Source organism: Terrapene carolina, unplaced genomic scaffold (genome assembly GCF_002925995.2).
Source record: "Terrapene carolina triunguis isolate 2854851 unplaced genomic scaffold, T_m_triunguis-2.0 Scaffold62, whole genome shotgun sequence".
NCBI classification, from domain to species: Eukaryota; Metazoa; Chordata; order Testudines; family Emydidae; genus Terrapene; species Terrapene triunguis.
Genome location: NW_020664413.1, coordinates 17,452,569 through 17,480,501, shown reverse-complemented (window position 1 = coordinate 17,480,501; position 27,933 = coordinate 17,452,569). Strand labels below are relative to the sequence as shown.

The following is a 27,933-nucleotide window of genomic DNA, read 5'->3' as shown; positions in this document are numbered from 1 at the left end:
TGTGCAGGTCATAGTGGATGGCTTTGCTGCAATGGGATTCCCTAACTGTGGTGGGGCAATAGATGGAACCCATATCCCTATCTTGGCACCGGAGCACCAGGGTACCCAGTACATAAACCGCAAGGGGTACTTTTCAATGGTGCTGCAAGCACTGGTGGATCACAAGGGACGTTTCACCAACATCAACGTGGGCTGGCCGGGAAGGGTTCATGATGCTCGCATCTTCAGGAACACTACTCTGTTTAAACGGCTGCAGCAAGGGACTTACTTCCCGGACCAGAAAATAACCGTTGGGGATGTTGAAATACCTATCGTTATCCTTGGGGACCCAGCCTACCCCTTAATGCCATGGCTCATGAAGCCATACACAGACAGCCTGGACAGGAGTCAGGAGCTGTTCAACTACAGGCTGAGCAAGTGCAGAATGGTGGTAGAATGTGCATTTGGACGTTTAAAAGGTTGCTGGCGATCGTTACTGACTCGCTCAGACCTCAGCCAAACCAATATCCCCATTGTTATTGCTGCTTGCTGTGTGCTCCACAATCTGTGAAAGTAAGGGGGAGACCTTTATGGCAGGGTGGGAGGCTGAGGCAAATCGCCTGGCTGCTGATTACGCGCAGCCAGACACCAGGGCGATTAGAAGAGCACACCAGGAAGTGCTGCGCATCAGAGAAGCTTTGAAAACCAGTTTCATGACTGGCCAGGCTACAGTGTGAAATTTCTGTTTGTTTCTCCTTGATGAAAACCCGCCCCCTTTATTGACTCATTCTCTGTAAGGAACCCACCATCCCCCTTCGATCACAGCTTGCTTTCAAAGGAAATAAAGTCACTATCGTTTAAAAATCATGTATTCTTTATTAATTGATTATAAAAAGAGGGAGAGAACGCGGGTGGGGTTTGGGAGGAGGATTGGAGGGAAGGAAAAGGCCACTAAAAAAAAGTTAAAATAATGACAGCCTTTTGCTTGGGCTGTCCACTGGGGTGGAATGGGAGGGTGCACGGAGCCTCCCCCCGCCGCATTCTTACATGTCTGGGTGAGGAGGCTATGGAACATGGTGAGGGGGGAGGGGGGTTATACAGGGGCTGTAGTGCCAGTCTGTTATCCTGCTGCCGTTCCTGAAGCTCCACCAGACGCTGGAGCATGTCTGTTTGCTCACGCAGCAGCCCCAGCGTTGCATCCTGCCTCCTCTGATCTTCCTGCCGCCACCTCTCATCTCGAGCATCTCTCCACTCCTCACGTTGGTCCCTCCTGTCCTCACGTTCACTGGCATCTTTCCTATACTGTGAAACCGTGTCCTTCCACTCATTCAGATGAGCTCTTTCACTGCGGATGGATTCCATGATTTCCGCGAACATCTCGTCTCGCGTCTTCTTTTTCCGACGCCTTATCTAAGATAGCCTTCGGGACGGAGGAGGGAAAAATTTGCAGCCGCTGGAGGGAGGGAAAAAAGGAGAGAATTTTTTTAAAAGATACATTTTTACAGAACAATGCTTATACTCTTTCACGGTGACCAACACTATTCACATTACATAGCACAAGTGATTTCTGTGCAAGGTCGCATTTTGCCTCTTAATATTGAGTGCCTGGGGCTTTGCTGCTAGAGATCACAGTCGCAGGTCCGGGCAACAGAATTCGGCTTGCATGCGGCCATGGTAAGCCATTGTCTTTCGGCTTCTGCGCCCTCCTTTCCCACATACCAAGCAAAGCCCGTTGAGTGCTGCCGTTTTCCTGTTAACCTTCAGCAGCAGAAAACAAACTAACACCACCCACCCCGCCATGAATTCTCTGGGATGATCGCTTTACCCCTCCCCCCCCCCCAACCCGCGTGGCTGGTATCAGGGAAGATCCCTGCTATCCAAACACGAAAAGCTCAGGGCCAATTCCCCCTCGCCCCCCCCCACGCTTGGCTAACTGCAGGGAAGGATTTCTTTTCAGCCACAGGCAAACAGCCCAGTAGGAAGGGCCACCTCTGTCCCCTTTGCCAGGCTTTGTCATGCAATGATACCAGATTACTTGCTACTAGCATGGCGTGGTCAAGTGTCCTACCATGGAGGACGGAATAAGGCTGAACTGCCCAGAAACCTTGTGGAAAGGCTTTTGGAGTACCTCCAGGAGAGCAAAGTAATCATTAAAAAATGCTTGCTTTTAAAACAAGTTTTATATTTTAAAAGGTAAACTCACCTGAGGTCCCTTCCATTGGGTCATTGTCTTGGATACTGGCTTGGGAGGGTACTTCAGTCAGGCTGAGAAAAAGATCCTGGCTGTTGGGGAGAACAGAGTGCTGTGTGCTCTCCGCAAGCTCGTCCTCCTCCTCCTCCTCTTCCCTGTCTGCAGAATCCTCAGGTGTGGCTGATGAGATTACCCCCACCTCGGAATCCACGGTCAGAGGTGGGGTAGTGGTGGCGGCCCCCCCTAGAATTGCATGCAGCTCGGCGTAGAAGCAGCATCTCTGCGGCTCTGACCCGGAGCGACCGTTTGCCTCCTTTGTTTTTTGATAGGCTTGTCTGAGCTCCTTGACTTTCAAGCGCCACTGATCTGAGTCCCTATTGTGGCCTCTCTCCATCATGCCCTTGGAGATTTTTTCAAAAGTTTTGGCATTTCGTCTTTTCGAACGAAGTTCTGCTAGCACTGAATCCTCTCCCCATATAGCGATCAGATCCAGTATCTCCCGTATGGTCCATGCTGGTGCTCTTTTTTGATTATCGGCCTGCATGGTTACCTGTGCTCTCCACGCTGGGCAAACAGGAAATAAAATTCAAATGTTCGCGGGGCTTTTCCTGTCTACCTGGCCAGTGCATCCGAGTTCAGATTGCTGTCCAGAGCGGTCACAATGGTGCACTGTGGGATAGCTCCCGGAGGCCAATACCATCGAATTGCGGCCACACTAACCCTAATTCGAAATGACAATATCGATTTTGGCGCTACTCCACTCGTCGGGGAGGAGTACAGAAATCGATTTTAAGAGCCCTTTATTTCGAAATAAATGGCTTCGTTGTGTGGACGGGTGCAGGGTTAATTCGATTTAACGCTGCTAAATTCGAATTAAACATAGTGTAGACCAGGCCCAAGTGTGGAGGGGCTTAGTATGGGGGAGGTCCAGATGTAGGTTGAGAGGGTTCTGTGTGGGGCAATCTAAGTGCCAGCGGCTCAGTGGGGGATCTGAGGCGGGGGGGGGGGGGGGGTGGGGGGGACGGGGGGGTTTGGGGGGGGGGGGGGGGCGAGGGGGCTCCGTGTACAGGGGGCCCTCCCCCTGCAGCCGAGGAGCAATGGGTGTACAGGAAGCAGGGGGTGGGGGAGTTTGCAGAGCTTCCTGAAGCTGGGGAAATAAATCTGGGGATGGGTCTGACTTGGCCCCAGGTGCCGTGCAGGGGAAGAGGAAGTCCTGTCCTCCCCAGCCCAGCCGGGACTAGCAGCTGAGCCTGACGCAGGGTAGGAGCCACCAGCAGGGTCTTCCCCAGTCCCGTCCCTTGCCCTGCAGTGATTTACCTCCCTCTCTGGTGGCTGCCCTGGGCACCCGAAACATACTGCTGGGGAGGGTCGCATGACCGCTCTTGTGGCTTCCCTTTGCTTCCCCATCAGAAAATCATTTTTCTGTAAGAAAACAAAGAAATCTGTGGGCGACATAAATTCTGTGTATGTGCAGTGGCGCAGAATTACCCCAGGAATAGTATTTGAATAGTCATCGCAGCCATGCCTTCCGACTTTACCAATGAGAAAACCACCACCATTAGGCAGATCCCTCAAGTGGTGTAAACTGCCATAGCTCCATTGATGGAGTCAGATCTTCAGCTCCATGTGACTTATGACCACTCATCTACATACAGCTCAAGTGAACAAAGATTTGCAGATGTTGGTAATCAATCCATAGTTCCAAAAATTGCAGAAAACAAACCAACAATTTTGAATATCATCTGCAGAATATGCAATCAATTCACAGATATAAAAGAGCAAAATTAATCAGAGAGACGACGCTGAAAATTATTCACTCAGCTCTAATTCAAGATAAGAATCTGGCCCACTGGAGTTATCAGCTGTATATCCAAAGTAATTCTACCATTTTCCTTAGAATTACTCCAGATTTATAGTAGAGTAACTGAGATCAGAACCTGTCCTGTTTACATGAAAAAAAAAAAAAAAGTGAAAGACTTCAGTACTGTTACACTCAGTCATTCAGCTAAGTGAAATGTATTGAGTAAAGGAGGAAATATATTTCTTTGATCTCCTAACTAGCCTGATCCCAGCCCACGCGCTGTGATGTTCTCCCCTTGTTTCTAATAATAACTCCCATTTCAAAACATGTTTCAAACCTAGCAAATAAAACATTTTTTCTAATGAAAAGACATTTTTTTCCCCTCATAGCAACAATAACTTCAGAACAACCTAACTGGGGCAATTTCAAAGTGAGCAGGAGAATGCTGCAGCTACAGGAACAAAAAAAGGAAGGAAGGATAAAAGTACCTTGACTTTCCTTTGGTTTGCTATCAGTTATCTTTGTAGTACAATCTGCCTCAGGAAAATACTGATACTAATTTATCATTTAAGAGCATATTTAATTCAGAGCGAAGTCTGAACATTGTTCCATGTTAAAAAAAAAAAAGCTAGGGTTTTAAACTGTTTTTTATTTTTTAATTAAAGTAATATGTTGAAGGGTTTAGGATCTTCGGGTCAGTGATTTAAGTTATTTTAAATTAACTGGAAATGTATAATTTATCACAGACACACACAAGCTACCATCTTGTTACCTAGACACATGGATATACATACCCACAAACTTGTCCTTTCCCAGGGCTATTGATATTCAAAGATGATGTCACTAAGCTGTCAAATTCTCTCTCAAAGATTTATGCACAAAGCTCCCAACTTCAGTAAGATTGCTTCTCCATTCTTGCCTAGTTTGTAATGCCAACAAGTGGGGTTCAATATTGTATGTGCAGAGCATGCACACCACCACCTGAAGACCACGAGAGTCAAAGGCACTTGTTACCTTGCAGGAACCAGCCCTTACTCAGTGATGTTCTAACATGATCCAAAGCAGTAGACTTGGAAAAGCCCCATGGAAGTTGCATAGAATCATACAAATGTAGGGCTGGAAGGGACCTCAAGAGGTCATCTAGTCCATTCCCCATGCTCAGGCAGAGTTAATCCTATAAAACCAAGATTTTGAGAGGGCTGTCTTGCGTCCTCCATGCAGGCAAAAATGAATTTGAGGCATGATCCAGAATAATGCTAAGTACCTCCTGTGATATGCTGGGTGTCCTCAAATCCCGCTTAAGCCTGGGAAGTTTTTCAAAAACTAGCACTGAGCAGAATCAGGTCCTTAGAAGGGCTGTTTGGTTTTCTGTAGAAAATGCAAACAATGTTCAAATATGCCTTTAATAACTTTCAGAATGACTCTTCTAGACAGTTTGCAGCTGCCATTTTGGAAATAATGGCATGATGGGATTTTATTACTTCTTTGATTTAAGATTTGGCTAAAATGTACACCTTCCACACTTTTAAAGTGACAACATTATTTTATTATACTTGAATTTTATATCTTTTTGAAAGGCTTCAAGAGGCCTGATTTTTAGAGGCTCTGAGCACATGCAGGTTCCACTGAAGTGCCAGGTGGTCATGACCTCTGAAAATTTGGCCCTCTGGGGTCTCAGGCTGGGCACATAAAATGAAGACAACCAAAATTAGTGAACTCTTGAAATTTTACACCCAAGTGATTTGCCCAAGGCCACACAACAAGTCAACAGCAGACCTGGGTCAAGAATTCAATCCACTTCAACCACATTAACTTAGTTTTAACAAGGAAAGAGTGCCTTAGAATGCTGAGCAATCAAACCCATCATTCACTGACCAGTGCGAAGGTAACACGTATAATGTGCTAAAGCTTACCTAAATTGACACTCCAGAATAGAACACTGGGACAAAGTCAGAATCTGAAGATTAAGCTATGTTTCAATAGAAGCAATCTACAGATACTTTCCATATACAAGCATATATATTTTTGAAGCTAAAGCTGTGATTTTATGAACTACTCAAGAAGAAATACCATTAAAATCAGCAGTATAGCTGGAAATACCAAGCCTTCATGCTTTTTTCATTTTTGCAAGAGTTCTTGCAAAATGCATTTGGCTCTGAGGGCTTGTATTACTGTATTGTTAGAGGGGTAGGAAGAGATCTGTAATAAAATTAATTTCCCTGATGTCTCTCTTTAGGGTGGGAGTTTTTTTACTCAAGCCAAAAAGCATGACAAAGTGAGTGCCAAACTGACAGCATTAGGGGGCCAGATCTTGCATATTTCTACCAATTTAAATTTAAATTGACAACCTATGAATCCAGCCGCCTGCTGAAAACGGACATCAATAACAATTTTCCAGTCAGCATAGATGTGCCATTTCCCCTCTGTAACACATCTCTCTGTAGCTTTTTCCAAGCTTGTCCCTACACACAGAATGCCTACTTCTTTAAGCGGTACAAAAAGCCACTACCTTTCCCTCACTCGGATCTCTCCTGAAGTCTCACTTCTATTATAACACCTACCAAGACCTGTAACGGCATGGGGAGGGGGAATTGGGATTGTCCATAATTTTGTGTGTATGTGGTAAAGTAGTGTGTCTTTGTAATCAGGCAATGGCCCAAGCACTTTATCTGTACATTCAATACCCCCCTCCTTTCCTCTGTCTTCTAGGTTTTTAGATGAGGGCTACGTAGGAGCTGCAGGTCTAATTTCCAGCCTGAGGACATTTAGATATGCTAGCTTTGATCTAGCTAGTGTGCTAAAAATAGAACCATAGCCACAACAGCAGGACAGGCTAACCACCCGAGTATGGATGGTTCCAAACAGGATTGTACTTGGGGCAGCCATCTTATCCTGCTGCTCATGCGGTCATGGCTATTCTATCAAAGCTAGTGCACATACATCTACCCGAGCTGGAATTTCCCATTTGAAGTATAGACGTACCTTAGTGGGATTTGTCTTTTTTATATTGCAAGTTCTTCCACGTAGGGTACCTGCCTTCTTTTAAACTCATGCAGCACGTAGCACAGTGTGGACACTATTGGAAACAATAATAGATATTCAACATTTTACCTTCCAGGGAAAGTTGGTCAGAAACTAGATTTCATTTTGTGACATTGGGCTTGCATCCTTCCAGGAGTAAAATGACTTAACACTTTCAGCAAGGTGGTTACTATCTTTTTAAGACTTTCACCCAAAGTGTAGCACTCTGCCTTATTTTTAATGGGGTAAGCGTGTTGTAAGAAATAAGGTGGTTTCTGGGCTGCATTCCTCTCATGCACGACTAACAGCACTCTCCCATATAAGCAGGATAATAAAGTGAGCCCTGTGCATATCCGAATTCTTCTTACAGTTTACTTTTTTTAATTAAGAATTTTAATTTTTTGAAGTTGATGTTATTTCAATGTCCACTAAAGTTCTACATGTGAAATAACAGGTGTAATATAAAAATCAATGCACACACACTGAACCCTCTACCAAGATTTATTTTTAGTAAGTGTAAGCATATTTGGGGTTTTAGTCACTATTGTAATATACATACACCACTTAAACTGAAATCTATTTTCTTTCTTCCAACTGATTCCTTCCCCTTCCCCCCTTCTTGCACTCATACAGACTGATAAGTGGCTGCGGATGGCATTTTGATTTTTTTTTAAGTCTGTTTTATTAAATGCTTTTTTATTTTAAAGTCAACGATTTGTATCTATTTGTCAGATAGATATAAGAACAAGAGGCTTGTCAAATCTGGGGGCTTCATAGCGGTGACAATATTTCTTGAAATAAAAATTAGGTTCACAATAAACTGCATGAACCTACTTTAGCACTCATTGTTCAACCCATGAGTATTTTCATTTATTAAACACCCCTTTCTTACTCAACTGTGTACTAATGAAGTTAATCTAAAGGCTAGATCTCAATTATGAATCACAGAACTGCAACTCTGCTCCCTGAAAACTCAGATAATCTGACTCAGGTATCCTCCAATGTAGAACAGAAAAGTTGGCTAACTAGAAATGCCTTTGAAAGATCAGAAACATTTAATCCAGGTGAGTGATAAGTGACAAACACCTAATTTTTCCATCTGTTTAACATAACTCTTAGGTAATGATTTATAACAACTTGACAGGCTGCTTGCCAATTCAAAATATGCTACACAGATTTGAACAATAAAAGGAATTGCAAATGTTTAAATCTCTCAAGCTTTCAGCCAAGACAAACTCTTCAGCTAGAGTAGATTTCCATTTGCTAAAATAATTTAGGAAAGAGTTTTCCTCTTGAGCACATACATTAGTCTTGGGGAGGGTGTGGGGAGGGGGAAGCCGAGCCAAACCAAACTTTTTCAAGTTTCTGGAGTGTCAATACATCACATGGCAATTAATATGCAAGACCACAGAATGAGATGTGTTACTTCATGATGCAACACCACATCTCAAATAACCAGTTCAAGCAGCGCTGCTGAAAAGGGCATGAAGTATGTGTAACAACAAAGACCTGGACCATTTGCTCTGAATTCTTTCTGCAGACAGATGTGTGATGAATGGTCACACAAAACCAAAGTACGTTGCTATGACATTTGAGAGAGAAACAGATATGAAGGTAACATCACAAGTGCACTTGAACAAGAAAAAAAGAAGAGGAAAGTCTAACATTTAATTCTAGTGGAAAAAGCAAGGACTCAAGACATTAAGGATCACTCCTGAACAGTAAATAAAAGCCAAATCTTCCCCTCCATGGGCAAAAAGAAAACTAGAAGACTGGAAACTGAGTTTCAGCTGATCTTGTTGGCAATAGGTAGGGTCAGAGTCATGAGATAGCCCATTCCAAACGCTCACTCAGAGGTTGAGGGTTTTTGTATAACAATGCTGACAGACTCAAGTCTTATACTTTTCAGAGGGAAGGAAGACCAACAGACATATATACATCTCCACACAGCCATTATTTGAGAATCTACAGAGATGAAAACCTGGGGTAGGGCTGCCTCTGGTTCCAAGGGCAAGGAGATGAAGCCATTGTCACACATCTCCCCTCTTTCATATGTGTCTACTGGTTATAGCTGGTAATCAGGGTTGGACATGCCCACAGGTGTAGAGGGAACTCATCCAGAAGGCCCTGACCCCTCCCCCTCAAAGCCTGACCCACAGATTTCAAATATAGCTCTGGAATATTTTACTGCTTCTCCACTCAGTAACTTTTTAAAAGTCTTTTTAATCTAATTTTAAGAGAAAACAATGAGATGCAGCACCACTTAACATTCCATCGGCCATCCAGGAGATGGACAGCCTCTAACATTCCACCCCTAAAAAAATCCACCGCCACAATTCTTAGGGCCTAATCTTTCCATAGTTTAACCCAAAATGGTTAAGCACTGTGGCTCCACCCCAAACCACAGTCCATGAGAAGGGGAGGGAGGGTCCTCCCTACTGCCTTTTTCCTGGAAGCCCTTATCACCCCACCCTGAAGCTGCTTGTGCCTAATGCCATCTCCGGCCCCCTCTACATGCTCACAGATACTGGATGCCTGGGATTTAAATCCATAATAGGATTTCTAGTCTCATTTTCTGAAGAAGGGGGTTAGAGAAGGAGAAGAGTGGAGAATCCTCAAAGTCTAGCAGAGATACAAATACAAGTTTCAGCATCTAGCACAATGGGGCCCCAGTCTGGTTGGCCTCCGAGTTCTACTAGAAGACAAATGTTAAATTATAAATCCACAAATGAATTAGGATCACCTGGAAGATTTCCCAAGAGACATCATCCTGGAGATTTCCTGGTTCTCTCACACCAGAGCATTACTAGCAGTAGTGCAGGAAATGTTAAGCTCTGCATAGCAGCACTAGGAACACTTTCAGGACATTAAAAAGAGACCAAAAATCCCTGTGCAAACACAGCTACAAATTTTGGACAAAATTCTCCTCAGAGCCATATGGCAGATCTTGACTCTGCTCACCATTCAAATGCACGACTCCCAAAAGTTTCTTTTGAAACAAATGCTAGAAATAAAACAAATAAAAATTAAAAACTAGGAACAAGAAAACCCCAGAAGCTAAAATGTTTAAAAAAAAAAAAAGCACTGTATGCCAGCCCATGTTCTTATTACTGCCTCAGGTTTGGCAATATTGGTTGCTACAACACACCCCATATGCAAGGGCAGTGCAGAATTCAATCCACCTGCAAAATCTTTCCACAGCCCGCCCCAACTCCCTCACTGCTAAATACCACCATGAGTACCTGGCTTTTATATCAGACAGGATGCGGAGTTCAGAGCCTGCTCCTATACATTATGCTATTCCTTAAACAAGTTAGCCTTTGTCAGTAGATCCAGATTTGTCTGGGTGGGAAAATTGTTTTAGTTTAAGTGAACAACTAAGTTCTCCAAACTCTACATGGAATCTGCACTGCTTTCCTAGTGATACTGCAATGCAAACAGAGCCAGTAACCAGGTCAATGATAACGACTCACCAAGTAGCAAGAATGTGCTCAAATCTGGGTAGACTGCTCAACGCTAAAACCTATCATCCGTAAAAGCACCTTTTTGATTACTTTTGTTTTGCCCTAGAGAATACCTTAATGTTTTATTGGTAATATAATTTCTGGATAGCAATGTTGTCTTGCCTATAAAAGCACAAGAAAAGAAAGGAAATAAGGTGAAAGATTAGAAAAACAGCATTGTTGTTATTAAACCTTTAAATTACAGGCTTAATTTCAAGTAAACATTTGGTGTCTTTTGTACTGTTTATATTAACCTGATTTTTTTCCTAAAAAGAAAATCTCATTACTGCAACACAGTGTCAAACACCTATATGGTTAACTACATCTGTGATGACTACACTTGAGCTACAAGTAATCTGTTAAACAGCACATCCCCAGCTGGGGACCCTAATTAGGGTGCAAACTGCCATCCAATCCCCTTGACAGATTGATGAAGGAGACCTCTCACAAGGTGATCCAGAAGGCAGCATAGATACCATTAATCATTTATCTGTTGATGGGAATACAAAAAAATTCTACCATTTAGAGTTTTATACTCGAAAGTACCTTGAGAAAACGAATGCCTAGAACACTAATCAAGTATAATTAGAAGGCAGACTTTAGTCCTTAAATTTTAAGCTAAACTTAAAATCTAAAAAGACATGCTCAGACTTTAAAGAAATTTGACATTTACGCTTCTGTTATTTTTTTAAAAAAGTAGAGAGAAAAAAAGACAGGTCACAGAGTTTTGTTACAACGGTAATAAAAGTAGTTAGGCACCTAAACCCAGATTTAGCCACATAAATGTCAGGTTTAGGTGCATAAATCCCAATTTTAGGCTCCACTGAGATCCACAAAACTCCCACCAAACCCTGAAGATGCCTCAATTTACTTGTCACCTAAGTTTGAAAGGTAAAAGTTCCCTTAGCGCCTCCGGGCATGAACACTGCTGCCTCACTCCAGCGGTCTGGAAGCCTATCTACCCCTGAGTGATCCACGGATCAGGGGATGCAGGCAGACAAATACCTATTTCACATGCAGGCCAAACTAGTAGGTATGCTCACAGAGCACCTACATGATCAGGTCCCATTCAAACTCTGAATGGAGGATGTGGTGGTACTATTGCTGCTGCCATCCTTTATAACTTTTAGCCCAATGATTAAAGCACTTGCCTGGGATGTGGGAGACCCAGGTTCAATTCCCACTGATGTTGGGTGTGGAAGGAATTTGAACAGGGGTCTCCAAACTGCCAGGAAATTGCTTTAACCACTGAACTATGAGATATTCTGCGATAGGGTCTTTTCAATCTCTCCTGATGAAGTTGTTCCACTGTAGATTAAATAATGAAAGAGCAATTGGAAAAGGAGAACTAGACACTGGGTCTCCCACCTCCCTTGTAAATGCCCTAACCACTGGGCTACAGAGTCATCCCCCTTCTGGCCCAATGACTAAAGTCAATGTTATCCACAGTGGACAGCCATTGGGCCAGAGAGAATGAGAATGACTCTTCTGAGAAGGAAGAGACTCCTATTCAAATCCTTTCTCCCCCTCCAGCAGAAAGGAGAATTAAACCTGGGTCTCCCACATCCCAGGTTAATGGTCTAATCCCTGGGCTAAGAGTTATAAAGTGGGCCCAACGTCTCCTCTGGTGGCAGCCATTTTGTGTGGTGTGAGGCAGTCACCTAGCTCACTCCCACAAGAAACTACTTTGGTGCCACTTGACTCATTCCTGGTCATAGATCGCTAAGCCAAAATAAGCGCCTCCCTTCAGCCCAATTTGGGTCACAAACCTATATACCTTGCCTGCCTCTGTATCAGTCCCCACCCCCCAGGGCCGGCTCTGGCTTTTTTGCCGCCCCAGGCAAAAAAGCCTCCGGCCGCCTCCCCCCCCCTGCGGGGCGGGGGGAGGGCGGCTGGAGCCCCGGGGGGAGGGCGGCGAGCCTGGCCGTGGCCCCGCTCTCCCCGGCGGCCGGAGCGCCGTGCCGCCCCCCTCCAGGTGCCGCCCCAAGCACAAGCTTGGTGGGCTGGTGCCTGGAGCCGGCCCTGCCACTCCCTGTAACTGAATGGGCAGCTGAGCCCATTGAAAACTTAATTTACAATGTAAATGCTCATGTTTTCTACAATATGTAACTGTAAATTTTTTTAAAATACAAAAATCCATATAAAATCTACACCAAGAACATTAAGTATTGAATAGCTGTATTACACAAAGTCCTGTCTGTCCTAAACAGAGGCCTTGAGCTAGCCCAACAAGCATGTGCTTAACTTTAAAAATCTCACAAAATAGTTCCATTCGCTTCAATAGGACTACTCCAACGCTTAAAATTGTGTGCATGCTTAAGTGCTTTGCTGGATTAGAGCCTGAATGAAGCAGTGGCCTGTGTAAGAGGAGTATATGATCATATAATTAAAGACACTATTGTAGTGCATAGGCACAGAGGGGCAGAAATAAGATTGCATGAGCTGCCTTAATTTTGGCATTTCCTGACTTTGAAGTGCTTTTCTTTGCATATATGTTTTCATCTTCCTCATTTTGTGTGTAACCCCATGCCTCAGACACTCATACCATTCAAACTTCGCAACAAGGCACTCCAGACCTCAGCCCAGGGCCGGCACAACCCATTAGGCGACCTAGGCGGTTGTCTAGGGCGCTACAATTTGGGGGGTGGTGACTGCAGCGGCATTTCAGCGGCAGGACCTTCCACCGCCTCTGTGGGGGGGCGGCATTTCGGGGCGGGACCTTCCGCCACCTAGGGCAGCAGAAAAGTTGGCGGCGCTCCTGCCTCAGCCGTATTTGCGGGGGGGGGGACAGTATGCCATGTAATTAAGACATATGTGCAAAGGCCAAAGCCAAGATTAACTGGGCAACCTCAACTCAGGTGTTTTCTGACCTGAGTGCTTTGCTTTGCACACTTAGCATTCTCTTCATGTAATTTTGTTATGAATTTCCTAAGATTATTTTGTTTTTATTTATTTATTTTACAAAAATGAAAAACTAAAGAAATTCTATCATATGCAATTATTTGCCAGGCAAAAATAGAAGACATTGTCCTGTCCATATAGTATGTAATGGGGCAGGAACTATTCTATACACAGCATTATATATCATACAGCATGAGACAGGGCTCTTTCACAAACCTGTCTTGTTTCATTCACACCCTCCCAAAATTATATTCCACAATCACCCACGCATTACAAATAAAATTGTCCATGTAAGCGGAATGCCTATAGTACGTTCAGAGATATTTCCATCAGCTTACCTAAGCATTACCAGTGGAACAATCGTAAATCATTAATTTAACAAAAAGCTGCACATATTGGAGTTCATTTTTCTGAACAGTTATAACTCAGCCAAATCAAAATTATTTTCACCAGACCAATGAAAGGAAAATCTGAGACCTGAGAGCCAAATTTCACATTTCTGCCATGTGCTATCAAGGAACTAAAGCAATTTTAAAAGAGTTTCAGTAAATACCCATGATTGCAGAAGTGTGTATTTTCTCCACTCACTTCACTACCACAGTAGGCCAACTCATTTTTTGCTTAATTTAAAAACAAAAACAAAAAAAAAAGTCTCCTGACATGAGAAAAGGTAAAAGTTTGGCAAAGTTATAAACATTCCCAAATTGCTTTTAGAATAAAAACTCTTGAGCAACCTTAACTATGGGAGTTAGTACACACTCAGCTTATAAGTCTTTTCTGCAACACGGGCATTAAAGCAAAGTACCTTTACTTTATAGAGTCCTACTATCTGCCTGGGCGGCTGAGAGGAGGCTGAACCCCCTGCGGCTGCTGGCCCCCACCCCAGCCTATTGCCCCCACCCCCAGAGCGCTGGGAGGGCGGGCGGCGCGGCCCCAGCCCCGGAGCACCAGGAGGGCGGCGTGGTCTCAGCGCCAGCCCTGGCCCAAGCCAGGATGCACAGGGGAAATGGCAGGAGGGGGTCTGGCAGTGGAGCATGGGAAGGGCCATGCCTGGCTGTTTGGGGAGGCACAGCCTCCTCCAGCCTATGATACCAGCCACCCATGACTATCTGCTAAACATTCCAGGCCAGTTCTGCAACCATTGCTCATTCACTTACTCATGCAAACAGTCCTACTGACTACCTTGTGAGAGAAAGGATCGCAGAGTCAAGTTTACAGTAATTATATGGAACTATAGTTTTATATATGTAGTCCTGAAAAAAATTCAAATTTCTTACAGTATTAGCCCCATTAATGCCACCATCCACTTAAATGACACATTCCACTGGGGACAGCATATGTATCATTAGCTCAAAAAGCATGTGTATTTTTTCATCTCTCAGCATCATCTAAAGTAATGGGAACTCAGCAACAAAGCAGAAACTAGTTACTCCTTGCAAGGTGACATCAACAGTCCTTCCAGTCCTAAATCTCCCCAACTGCATCCTCCCCGAGTTCTTAAGGGCCAGACACTCAAACCATTCCCCTCTGGTTTGTCACCCCCATATGTGTGAAATCAGCCCTCCAGTTATCAGCTCACTTTGGCACACACACACACTCCATGCAGTTTGCACACCAGAGACCTGCTTGGGATAAAAATAAACCAAAAGTTTATTTAATAGAAAAACCACAGATTCAAAAATGAAATAGTAAGGGAAGGCAAACATATACAAGTTACACAGAAAGCAAACAAAGACACAACCTCAGGCTTTACACTTCCATATTAGATAAAATCCCTTGTCTAATACAAGTTACCTTTTGCCTTTGAACAGTTTTCCTGCATTCATGGACATTTTCCTGACTAGAGGCTGTCCCTCAGCTTCTGGATGAAAACCGGAGTTGCAAGCCTCCTTTTTAAAAAGACTTTTTCCTTTCCCCCTGCCCTTTCCTGGCATGTAACTCATGGTGGGGGAAATTCCCTCTTGACTTGAAAGGCAGGATGTCTCAATCTTCCCATTAACTCTAATGGCCCATCATTGCCTTTTACTGGGCCAGACTATGGATGGTTACTTGGAGCTGGTTTTCTGTAAACACCTGGCTAGGCAGGGGCCCCTTCTTGCTGTGAAGTTCTAGTTGAAGTTGTATTATAGATGATGAACACCATTTTCTATATGCATAAATACATAAATTCATAACCACAGTTGGGATACATATATAATAATGACCATCAAGTTCAGAATATTACAAGCTTTCACAAAAGAAGGGCTGGCTCTGGTTTTTTTGCCCCCCGGCGGGGAGCACGGCAGGGGAGGGCGCCGAGCCCGGCCATGGGCCCGCTCTCCCCGACCGGCCGGAGCGCCCGGGGGAGGGCGGTGAGCCCGCGACGGCTCCGCTGGCGGCCGGAGCACCGGGAGGAGGGCGGAGAGCCCGGCCGGGGCCCCGCTCTCCCCGACCGGCCGGAGTGCCGGGAGGAGGGCGGAGAGCCCGGCCGGGGCTCCGCTCTCCCCGGCGGCCAGAGCGCCGGGAGGAGGGCGGAGAGCCCGGCCGGGGCTCCACTCTCCCCGGCGGCCAGAGAGCCCGGCCCAGGCTCCGCTCTCCCCGGTGGCCAGAGCGCCGGGAGGAGGGCGGAGAGCCCAGCCGGGGCTCCACTCTCCCCGGCGGCCAGAGCGCCGGGGAGAGGGTGGCGAGTCCGGCTGGGGCTCCGCTCTCCCCGGTGGCCAGAGCGCTGGGGGGAGGGCGGAGAGCCCGGCCGGGGCTTCGCTCTCCCCGGCGGCGAGCCCACCGCGGCTCTGCTCTCCCCGGCAGCCGGAGCGCCGGGGGAGGGCGGCGAGCCCAGTCGTTGCCACGCTCTCGGGCCAGAGCGCCGCGCCGCACCGACCCCCTCCAGGTGCCGCCCCAAGCACATGCTTGGTGGGCTGGTGCCTGGAGCCGGCCCTGCACAAAAGATCATACTAAAATACTTTTATAGTACAACAGCAGAGCATGCAATCAGCTTATTCAACTGCTCATTTGGGGGGGTTAAACCTTCTGTTCTCCCCTAGGGTGTCTGGACCCTGGTTGTCACAGACAGGTTCTAATATAGGGTAATATGATTAAAATTGAATGCTTCTGGGGGTGAAATAATGTGCTCTTCAGATACTATTTAAAATGCAGAGGGAGGGCCCAGGGCAGTGGCTGGTGTGTGAACATGCAAGATCCAAACCCTAGAAAATATCACAACAAAAGCATGATCATCCACCATTCGATAAAGGAGGTGTTCTTGGGCGTAGCCATAGTACTTCAGGTACCTGATCCACAAAACAAAGCAAGTGATTAACACGTTCACCTTGTTTAGGGTAGAAAGTAGTGGACAATTTGGCAAGTGAAGCATTTCAGATATGGCTGCTACGTCAATTGTTCTGTTATTGTTTACTGGTCACTAATATTACTTTCTCTGTTATACTTAGTAGAGTCCTTTAGTGTTTTGATCCTTTTTTTCCATTAGAGGGAAGAAGAATTAAAGTCATTATTGAAAGTTTCTGACCTTAAGCTATTGGTCCCAGCAGGATTATTCTGATTTTACTTTGCAAGTGTAGCAGAGAACAGCAGGTATGTAAATCCCCATAAAGACAGATCCATATTAATTCTAACCATGAATATGCAGTCATCTCTTTCGTTGGAAAATTAGTTGTATCTTCATTTTCAAATCTTGATTTGCAAAACACTCTCTCAAATTCATCTCTGCAGGGCTTGACTCAGCATCCACACCTTTTGAAACACAGCCAACCGTATTGAACAATTCCATCTAGCTGCACCAGCATCTAAAACTATTCTGGCAAATACCTTCCAAAGCACTTTTAGCAGCTTTGTAAATAGGGTCTTACATCCCTTACTGCACTCCTTTATCCTCCTTTACAGGGAAAGATTATTACTATCATTATTAGTGAGGCAATAGGGCTAAGAAGTTCACCTTGGTTATGCCCAAAAGACTTTTAGATGCACAGCCACAGCTTACCTAAACCTCTTGAGCTCTCCTGTATTTCTACCACCTGCCTTCCCTCTTCCAGTTCCCCTGACTTCCTACATCTCAGAATTGACACTGTCTAGTCACTAACCTATTACAAGTTTATTCATTCTAATTTAAATTTTAAAAAATATCTATCTTGGTGTTTGAGGCAGTTTTAATTAAACAAAATGCACATCATCATCTTCAGACAAACTCCCAAATACAAGCATCTTCCTTTTTTTTTAATATAAAAATGAAAGTAATTAATATTCCGACTTCTAGAGGTGCCAGATATCCCAACAAACAAACTCGTTGGCTTAACCACATTGATCAGATCCCCCACCTCCCTCCCAAACAACAATCAAACCCCATCACCTCAGCCCACCAATCTTCTTTCACCCTCAACATTTGAGACAAAAAGGATGACCTTTGCAGCACGCCTGGAAGCTTAACAAATTCAGGCTGTTTTGGATTCAGGGGGAAAGAAAGTTCCAGAATTGAGAATCTTTCAAGAACATTGCCCTCCTGGTGGAAAGCTACTCCGATCTCTGCTGGAGTAGTGTCACTTGGGGAAGGGGCCATCAGGTTGACCATGGATGTATTTAAGGGATCCTCTTTAGTTTGTTTTTAGTTGTTGTTTTGTTTTTCCACATTTCATGCCAAAATTAGACCTGATGTAAGCAGATGCATCAGAAAGATTTGGCCTGATGTATTTAGCACTTCAATGGTATGGTGCATAAAACTGGCTGTGTTTTGTTTGTTTCTTATACTTTCTGTTGGGCCATTTCTCTCTCCATCTTGTTTGTTTGCTCTTTAAAGTTTCTCTTCCTCTCCTTTCTAGATTTGACTCAAGTCATGATCTGAGTGGCATAAACTGCTCTTCTCCATCCCCCCTCCCGCTCCCCAATCTTTTTCTCTCTGTTGCAGATCACTAAAACCAGAGCTGCATCATGTCTTTTTTCATGCCTTTTCTTCCATCTTTGTCATTCCACGGTTTCAATCCAGTGATCTTTCTGAACACTTTCACAGTCCCAGTTTTTTGCTATCAGCTTCCTTGTTTGCCTCCTCTCTTTCCTCTGTTTTCATTCACCAGAACTCTTTCTTGTCACATCTCATCTAAGTTCTGAGTTACCACCACCTTTCCATTTCTCACTCATGCGTCTCTCTCTTTTTATTCACATACCAAATTTTCATCGTCTTTCTACACCTCCCTTAGCATAAGTAATTTTCTGCTATTTTAAACACATAAACTGTTTTCTTTTCTATGAACCAAACATTTATTTTATTGCTACATGTAGACATTTTAAAGCCTCTCTACATTTGTTTATTCTTCAGCCAGATTAGACCATGGAGCAACCATTGTCTGGTTACATTTTTTTGCTTGATCGTTTCAGTACACTGTCCAAACACTTAGGGCTCAATTTGAATCTGAAAGTCCAAATTGCTTAGCATCAAAAAGTCAAATAATTTAAGTATTCGAAGAGCCTGCAGTAATTTCTGCACTAAACCTTTTCTCCAAGCGGATACAATTAAATATACCTGTGCTCAGGATAGTGAAATTGAGACACAGTTTGACCAAAAATTGAGAAGTTTTAATGCAAGTTTTATATGATTCTGTTTGAAAATAACATATCAGGAGTGTAAGTGCATTATACTTAGAAAAGTAACACAGACAAGGTTAAGGAAGCAGGAAAAAACATCAGTGAACAAACAATGTCTTAAAATGACAAGCTACTCTTTCACATATACACACAAAAAACAATACATGTATAGTGTTTGCAAACTCCTCCCTCAGATCCATAGGGCCAAGTGACTGCAGGTTGTATAGCATGTCTGAATTTGCCCAATAAAATAATTTGGGCTGATGATAAAGTTAAAGCCAAATTCAGATATTTATCATTCTGGGAAGTTGTACTTATTCCTCTACCCAGTTCCCAAAGGTTTAACCCTAGAAGTTCTGCTTCTTGAATGCCTCTGAGTAGGCTTGTCTGTGTTATTCCAGAAAATATAGAGTATATGGCACTTAGACTCCTGGATAAATTTATTCTCCAAGAAAATATAAATCAGGTATGTTGAAATTCAGAAGTGCTTGGAAATTGGGTTTTGGTTTCATAAGAATGGTCATACTGGGTCAGACCAATGGTCTTCCGACAGTGGCCAATGCCAGGTGCTTCAAAAGGAATGAAAAGGCAATCATCATGCGATCCATCCCCATCATCCTGTCCCAGCATCTGTCAGTCAGAAGCTTACAGACACCCAGAGCATGGGGTTACATCCCTGACCATCTTGTCTAAGAGACATTGATGGACCTTCCTCCATGAATATGTCTAATTCTTTTTTTAATCCAGTTATAGTTTTGGCCTTCACAATATCCCCTGGCAATGAGGTCCACTGTGCACTGTGTGAAGAAGTACTTTCTTTTGTTTTGTTTTAAACCTGCTGCCCATTAATTTCATTGGGTGACCCCTGGTTTCAGCCCATTAGAGAGAGAGAGAGAGAGAGAGAGAGAGAGAGCTTTAATCCCATAAATTAATGACTATTCACCATATCTGATAGACCGACAATCAGCCCATGTTGTGGGCAACAGTCATGTTATAAATAATCATTTGAATACAAATTGAATAGGTAAATAGGTTAGAAATATTCTTTTTTCTGTATCAGCATATTTTATGACATAGCACACAAACTGAGTGGCAATTACCAACACAAAAGAAGTGCGAGCAAGAAATCTAGGCCTGGGGTTTTGAGGTGTGCCACAGCCTAGGTAGTATGTCAGTCAACCTGCCACAGCCCCCCACACCCCCACCCCCGGACCCCAACCTAGGCTATTTATTTTTCACTGAAAGTAAGTCACACACTACAAAATGCTGCCACATAAACTGCAAATTGTTGCAGTACATATCCTTTTAGTGTTGGTAGATGCACTGGAATTTGTTGCAACAGTGACACAAGATATGATAGGTAAGGATAAGTTAAGTTTACTGTTTATACCTGTACCGAACTGCTGGAGCTGTTTGGAGCCTGTAGTTGTCACAATATCTTAGAGATCATGTGTTATGCCCAGGCATAGCTGCTGGAACCTGGGGTGCTAACAGTGCTGCCGCACCACCTGGCTTGAAATGGTTTCCATCATATACAGAGTTAACAGCTTGGTTCAATGGCTCTCAGCAACCCCATTATACAAATTGTTCCTGCACTCCTGTGCCCAGGAATTATTTCTCTCACATAATGCAAATCTCAGTTCCTATTCTGGTCTCTATTTCTGGTAAAAAGAAAATGGCTAGGAAACCAGTTCTGAGTACCACAGCCAAAACAAAGAACAGTAAAGTTATCAGATGCCTAAGCAGAGACCCTAAGTACTGCTAGATATAGATTAACCACTGGCCATGTTTTATGGGACCACATCATGGCTTCTTCTGCCCACCATGATCTGACAAAACAGAAGCATACAGAAGACAGTGTGCTTCCCGTATATGGTACAGAACTACAGCTGTTTGAGTTATTGCCTGTTGTTGAAGAAATATAGCTCAGAAATTGCCAAAATTACAGTTTATTTCTACAGACATTATACAGTTTGAATTTTCTTTATTTCGAAAGGCTGAACTGATCAGAAAATGAGCCAGCCCATGGATAAAATCTATGTACTCACTGTTACCATTATGCTGCTGCAACTGATGATGAAAATTGATATTTTACTTGCCTATTAACAAAAAAAAAAGTTATTCATTCCAAGCCGGAGTGGAAGTAGAATATTGCTACACTGCTTTAGAATCCAGACCATCTCATTCATTTTAGTATTTTTCAATAGTCACTGTTTTCAAACTATTTCTTTTTTGGAAGTCCTTTTCACATTTTCTGTTTAGGTCTCCTTCTATCCATCCCCCCATTACTACAGTTAAATCATTTAAAATGTTCATTATTTGGAAACTGTTTATCTCTGCATGATCATTTCTCCTTTACTTGCCTTCCCCTGCTCTTCTTTTCATACTATATTTCCTAGTCAAGCTGTATGTGCTTGAGTTTTAATAGCTTTCATGTTCTTTGTACTATAATTATGTTTCTATATGTGCTTACAGCCTCATACTGTCCTATCTCTTTTTCCTCATTTCCAGTACCTTGGTCAAGGGCATCTTACATACATATCTGTACACACACAGGAACAGAGGAATTGCCATAGTGGATCAGGCCAGTGGCCCATCTTGTACAGTATCCTGTCTTTGATATTGACGTATACCAAATGCTTCACCAGATGGGGCAAGAAACCCTGCAATAGGGAGTTATGAACAAACCTGCCTGCATAGAAGTTTCTTCCTACCCTCCTCCAATTAGTTTATGCCGTGAACATGAGGGTTCCCAGACTCTTGGATTTTAGTTTAAAAAAAATAACAGAGAGACTTGCACCCCTCTTTTCTCTCACTATGTCTTTCACAGTAGGGGCTTATTTAGGCCTGGTCTACACCTAAAACTTAGGTCGATCTAGCTACATCGCTCAGGGCTGTGAAAAATTTCATGCCCTGTGCAATATAATTAGGTCAACGTATCTCCCACTGTAGGCACAGCTAGGTCGACAGAACAATTCTTCCATTAACCTAGATACCGCCTCTCAAGGGGGTAGATTTACTACAGTAATGGAAAAACCCCTTCTGTCACTGTAGTAAGTGTCTATACTACACTAGTAGCATAGACACACCCTTAAACTAGAAAGTTTTGCTGCTTTAATTATACTAGGATAGTTAAAGCAGCCACCCATGCCACCCCCCGTCCCATCCCCAAGTGTGAAAGCAATTATACTAGGATAAAAGTGCTTACACTGATATAGCTTATTTTGGTTCAGGAAGCAAAATAAGCTATACCAGTATAACCGTATCCACACTGGGGGCAGGGCTACACTACAAACTTGCATTGGCGCAGCTGCGATACTGTAGTGCTTCTGGTGAAGATGCTCAAAGCTCATGGGAGAAAGCTCTCCCATCGGCATAATAACTTCACTTCCGTGAGAGGTGGTAGCTATGTCAGTGGGAGAAGTTGTCCTGCCGACATAGCGCTGTCTACACGGAGGGGGACGGGGGGGTTAAAGTTGGTATAACTACATCGCTCAGGGCGACCTAGTTATACCAAAATAAGTGTGTAGTATAGACCTGTCCTAGGACTTATAGTGGTATAATGATATCAGTAAAAAGTCACATCCCCTAACCATGGTAAAACTTTTCTAGTATGGACTAGGCCTAAATAACTACTAAAATCATGAAAACTCAAACTTTGAGACAAGTTTGCCGATTTCAAGCAATACAGTATTATAAAAGTCCTGTTTCTAGAGCACTTGTCAACAATACATGTGTATATAAAGAAGTTAAGAAAGCTTGAAGAAGAAACATCCCATCCCTAAATTCAGACTCCCTGAGCATCAGAGACACAACTTAAAAAGCAGCCACTACAACACGTAGAGAGCTTTCCTGAATATCGTTACTGATCCAGAAGTAATGAAGTAGGAGGTAACATGACCCCAGACCACAAATCACTTCTTTCCCCTAGTGCATACATATGGAGCTCAGCAGCTACCATCTGTCTGGTCTTCCATTTACAACCTATTGAAACATGATCACTGAAAGATCATGTTAAACCAAAATATATAGGTTTAACCCTTAAATATGAGGTTTATTGTATTTTAGTTTCTTCAGAGGATTACACAATTTTTTTTAAAATTACATAATAAAATCAGACCAAATTACAGAATATTAATATGGATAGATAGATAAGATAGATATTCCTCGCAGAAACATAGTAAAAAAACAGATCTCTGGTCAGCTTTTGAGGAAAGGCTTTTTAGATAGTCTTTAGTGAGAAGAGCCACTTACTTGTAAACAATGATCAGATAATCCATACACTTTCCCCAACCCCATTGAAGTAAATGTCAAAACTAGCCTTGACTTAGAGAAGGATCAGGCTCCTCATATTAATATTCACACAAGTTATAATACTAAACACTAGGCTAACTGAAAGCCCACCTTAGCACTTTTAAAAGATAATATATGGGTATAGGATTCCTCTGTTTTTGAATTTTAAGAACTTTAAATGATCACATAATTACTAAGTGCCTGATCCTGCAAAGACTCGTGCACGTTTAATTAATGCTCTTTGATGGGTCCCATTGAAATGAATGAGACTGCCCACAGTGCATAGGATTAAACACACAGACATTTTTGCAGGATCAGGGCCTAATTCTTTTAAGAGCCCCAAACAAAGAGATACCGTTGTATTTAGACTAGTATTGCAACATTAGGAAGTATAAAATTCCATTCTTTAGGCATGTACCCCACTGGAAAATATTTTCTTTGCTATTTGTTATACAATGTGAATGCTGTACACCACCTACATGTAACCAATGGAGGCCTGATGATGATTAGGGCTTCTGGGTGATAATGAAATGCAAATAATTACTAATAATGTAGCTAAGAGTGTAATTCTTTACCATTAATTAGTACTGTAAGTTAGCATTAATTGTACATTTTTATCTCATTTTGAGAAGTTTCTTTCAAGCATTAAAATACCTCTTTATTGCTTATATACTTGTTAAAGAGTATACATGTCTGAAAGCTCTAATTTTTAAAAGTTCATTGTACGGTATCTATTTATCTCAGAAGCATTATGATTTCTGAAAATCCTCGTAAATGTTATTATAAGGTTACCTTTCTCATCTTTGACAAGGTATTACTTAAACCGCTTTTTAGTGTTTTCAAATGTTAAAAAGTTCGCCCATTATGTTCAAACTTCTGAAAAGATTTTATTCCCTCAGCGCTTAACTTGTGGAAGCATCAGACATCTGTAAAAGCACAGCCTGTGCAAACTGTAAAAAATATTACCAGGCCCCTTTCTCAAATACTTTGATTGAAATTCATGTATATCAGATGCACTGTACTAGCTCTCATGGTTTATAAATTCCCCTCTGCCCCCCTACCCCTCACCACACTCCTTTATCGCTCATAGCAGATATAAAAATATGAATAGTTGTCTTCCATCTTCTGCACAGCTTCTTTCACAAACTTCAAAGACAATTTACTCCCCAGAAATATAAAATTAAAAATCTCATATTATTTAAGATACACAATGTTTTTCTGTTATTAGAAAAATTAAATATTGAAAATGCTAGTTTCATGTCAATAAAGGTTTCAATCATGTGAGACAACTGAAGACGATGGGCAACAAGTATTCCTTATGGCCAAACATCCTTTTAAAACACCCTCCACAAATGGTTAGCTCACCATACCAGTGTGGGGGGATAGCGGAAAGAAAACCAGTCATCACAGGTTTATTGCTGGTCATCATTCTTTATTGTCTCCAACACAGATAAAGAATAGTTTTCTACATGGTTTGACCTTTGCTGAGTAGTAAGACATGGAGTAAATTGAAATATGAAGATGGCTAAGTCAAAACCTGAGAACCCAGTGGTTAAGGAAATAAGGAGCATATAAAAGTCCATTATTTCAATCACTAATTGAAGTGTTAATGTAGAAAAAAGACAAAACAGATGTCCTGCATTATTAACATTCAGCGTACAACTTCAGAAGTTACGTTTTTATAAGCCATCTAGCACCGGACATAGGAGATGACGTGCATGTAAACCAAAAATGACAACTGAGTACAAGCTATGCTACTTTTAAAAGCCTTTAAACAAGTGCTGAGTTTACAGTGTACCTCCCCAACCCCATTTTTCTCCACATGCAGGTAAAAATGTTATTATGTTTTGCCCTGATTAATTTCACATTTAATAGCACTTTGGGATCTTTTTAAGACAGTTTTAAAACAGCTATTACAGCCATATACTAGGGGACACAAAGGGATATCCCTGAAGATTAGCTGCCTTCTAGTTACCCAACAAACCTGTACCATCCTTGACACTCTGCCTGAAAGATAAATTTATCATTTTGACATTCAACTACTACTTGAACAAAGAAAACCACAAAAAATGGGGACATGTTTTATCATATCCTGTACTATGATTATTTAACACAACATATTCAGGATATTTAAACACTGCAGAGACTACCTGTATAATTCTGAAAAATACAACTTGAGCTCCTCCAAAGACAGTTTATCGCCTGCAGCACGATAGATGCTATGAACTGCATGATAGTATCCTTCACTTTTCCAATCAAAAGATGCTTTTAGCCTTGGTGATGCAAGAATGGTGTTTACAGTTGAACAGTGACCAGTGCAGCAGTAAAGAACTATTTCCAACCATTTTTACAGAGTGTATTTCAAAAGAAATGAAAAGCAACTGATACTATCCCAAAGCTCTTTGAAGGAAGAAGAAAAAAAAGTACTGAAGACAGTGCAGAAACTAAAAAAAAAAAAAAAATCAGCTGTTTTGATTTCACATATGTAGTTGAATCCCAATTTTACAGAGGATCGCAGGGTATTTAAAATCAGGACATTTACTGCAGAGAGTTCTGCTAGGAGACGTAGCTATTTCTTAAACAAAGTATATACATTTTAATTGCAGATTTAATCTGCTTCGTTTAATCTGCTCCGTTTAAACACATTGGCAACGTTTGTTTAATGCCACAGAAGCAGCACTTTCACAGCAACCGTTTCAACTCCGATTCCAAGGAGTTTATATTAGTAAAACAAGAACGCCAATTAGACTACAGGATCGTACCATAAAACGAGCTTAACCAGAAAGTGCATCGACCATGTTACAGTCTAGCAGATTACAGAACCCCGCGAATTTCTTCCTTGCCTTAATGCATGCACAGACTTTGGGGCAATCGCAATGCAGATTAACAACCACACCGAAAAGGAAATTAACTCTCTCGTCTTTTAACAGGTTGAAGCGCTCTTCGTCCTAGCGGTTCCATTCCGGCTCAAGTTTACAGGGCGGAACAGGGTTTGGTGGGCTGCAAAGGTTTCCATAACAATCTGAGAACATGGTTAGGCTGAAATAAGATCAGAGTTTGTTGAGGTTTTTTCATAAAATAACCAGCTGGGGGCGGGGGGAGAGAAAAGTCAGTTGTGTGAGGGATTCAACCCTTCTGCGAGCTGCTGCTGCCTTGGTCCCTAAATCACTGACTCGAGGCGCATCCCGAGGAAGGGGCAGTTGAAAACTGCAAGCAGACAAGGTTTAAGGTGACCGTTTACACTGGCCTCCCAAATCTGCCTGCTCCCAAATCAGCCTCCTCTTAGGATCTGCAAAGTCAGCCCGGGGCGGCGGGCTCCTGGAGGAGGGCGGGCTGCAAGCACACAAGCCGAGGCGGCTGCTGCTCCCTGCTAAGGGACGGGCACTTACCAGCCTTGCCTCAGTCTGCCACGGGGGCTGGGAGCAGCGGCGCGCTTCCCCGAGCGGAGGAAAGATGGTGGTTTAGCAGCGGACCACCCATCCCAGCGTATATGCATGCAACAGCCGAGAGGGGTTAAGCTCTGGAGGTGGAACGAGCGCTTTCTAACGCCACCTGCTGTACAGCTCTGCAGCGTTATTGGCTGCTAGGTGACTCCCCGAGGCAAGCGGGCGAGCCAGCCCCAGCCCCCGCCTGCCCTCCCTTTCCTGGTCATTAGAGCCGCTCCTCACGGCAGCCTGGGCTTGTCCTGTTCCTTCGCCCCCGTGCTCCGACCTCAGGTGCCTGGTGGAAGCGCTACACCTGCCGCGCTTTGTGCAACTGCAGGGGTGAGAAAGTCACTAATAGCCCCCACACCATCCCCTGCACAGAGCTGGGGGCCAGAGAGCCCTGGCCCTTTCCCTGCCCGAGGGGAGCGAGGGGGCTAAAGGGCTCAGACCTAACACTCCCCTCCGCTCCCCCCAGCAGAGGTGGGGGAGAATGATGGAAGACAGAAGGCTCAGACTTCACAGAGGGCAAAGTTGGAGGGTCTCTCATGTCCACTGGCTGGTTTTCCACTCCCTCTGCTCCTCTACAGCAGCAGCAAGTCTGCCTGGCACCCACCCCTGAAGCACCGGGTGCCCAGTGCAGGATGCATGCAGGAGAAGAGCAAGTTGTACCTTTTATCTAGTGGCAGCAACACTTAAGAAATAACTTTGCATTTAGAACAAGTAAAGGCATCTCTTAGAAGCAGGACCGTAGCAACAAAGAACGTGGCCCCCTCCGAACGGTGGCCCCCTCCGAACATATGTCCAGGCGGGGCCCCTTACAATGCAGAAACTGGAATGCGGTATTTATTTTGCCACTTTTAGGGGCCCCCTTCCTTGCGGGGCCCCCTCCGATCGGAGAGTACAGAGGGCGCTCGCTACGCCTCTGCTTAGAAGTGGCATAAAAAGTGGGACTAGCATATAGAAAAGATTTTGGCCAAAGCCAGTTGTTAGCACCAAACCACGGAAATGCTGTCAGTAATTTGTAACTAAAAAAATAAAATAAAAATAAAGCAGCTTTCCACACTCTTTTAGCATATCTGCAATAGCCATGTTGGTCAAACGCAAGAGTGAACGATTGTCCCAAAGAATAACTTGTCCCACTGGGATGAGATGGAGATGCAGTAACATGAACCTTTTCCTGGTCTACCAGTACTGGCTTCACGCTATGCGGCCCAAGATGTTGAGTCTTTCTCAGTGACTTCCTTCATCTCAGGT

At 43.4% G+C, this 27,933-nt stretch overlaps 1 protein-coding gene across 1 annotated transcript in view; it reads right to left on the bottom strand.

The window, feature by feature from the left end:
- The window catches only part of THSD7B (thrombospondin type 1 domain containing 7B), a 506,250-nt gene extending 479,537 nt beyond the window's left edge, over positions 1–26,713 (bottom strand). The window contains exon 1 of the mRNA XM_026647768.1: positions 26,644–26,713. The gene's annotated coding sequence lies outside the window, so the exon portion shown is untranslated. The remainder of the gene's footprint in view (positions 1–26,643) is intronic.
- Between the last annotated feature and the right edge of the window lie 1,220 nt (positions 26,714–27,933).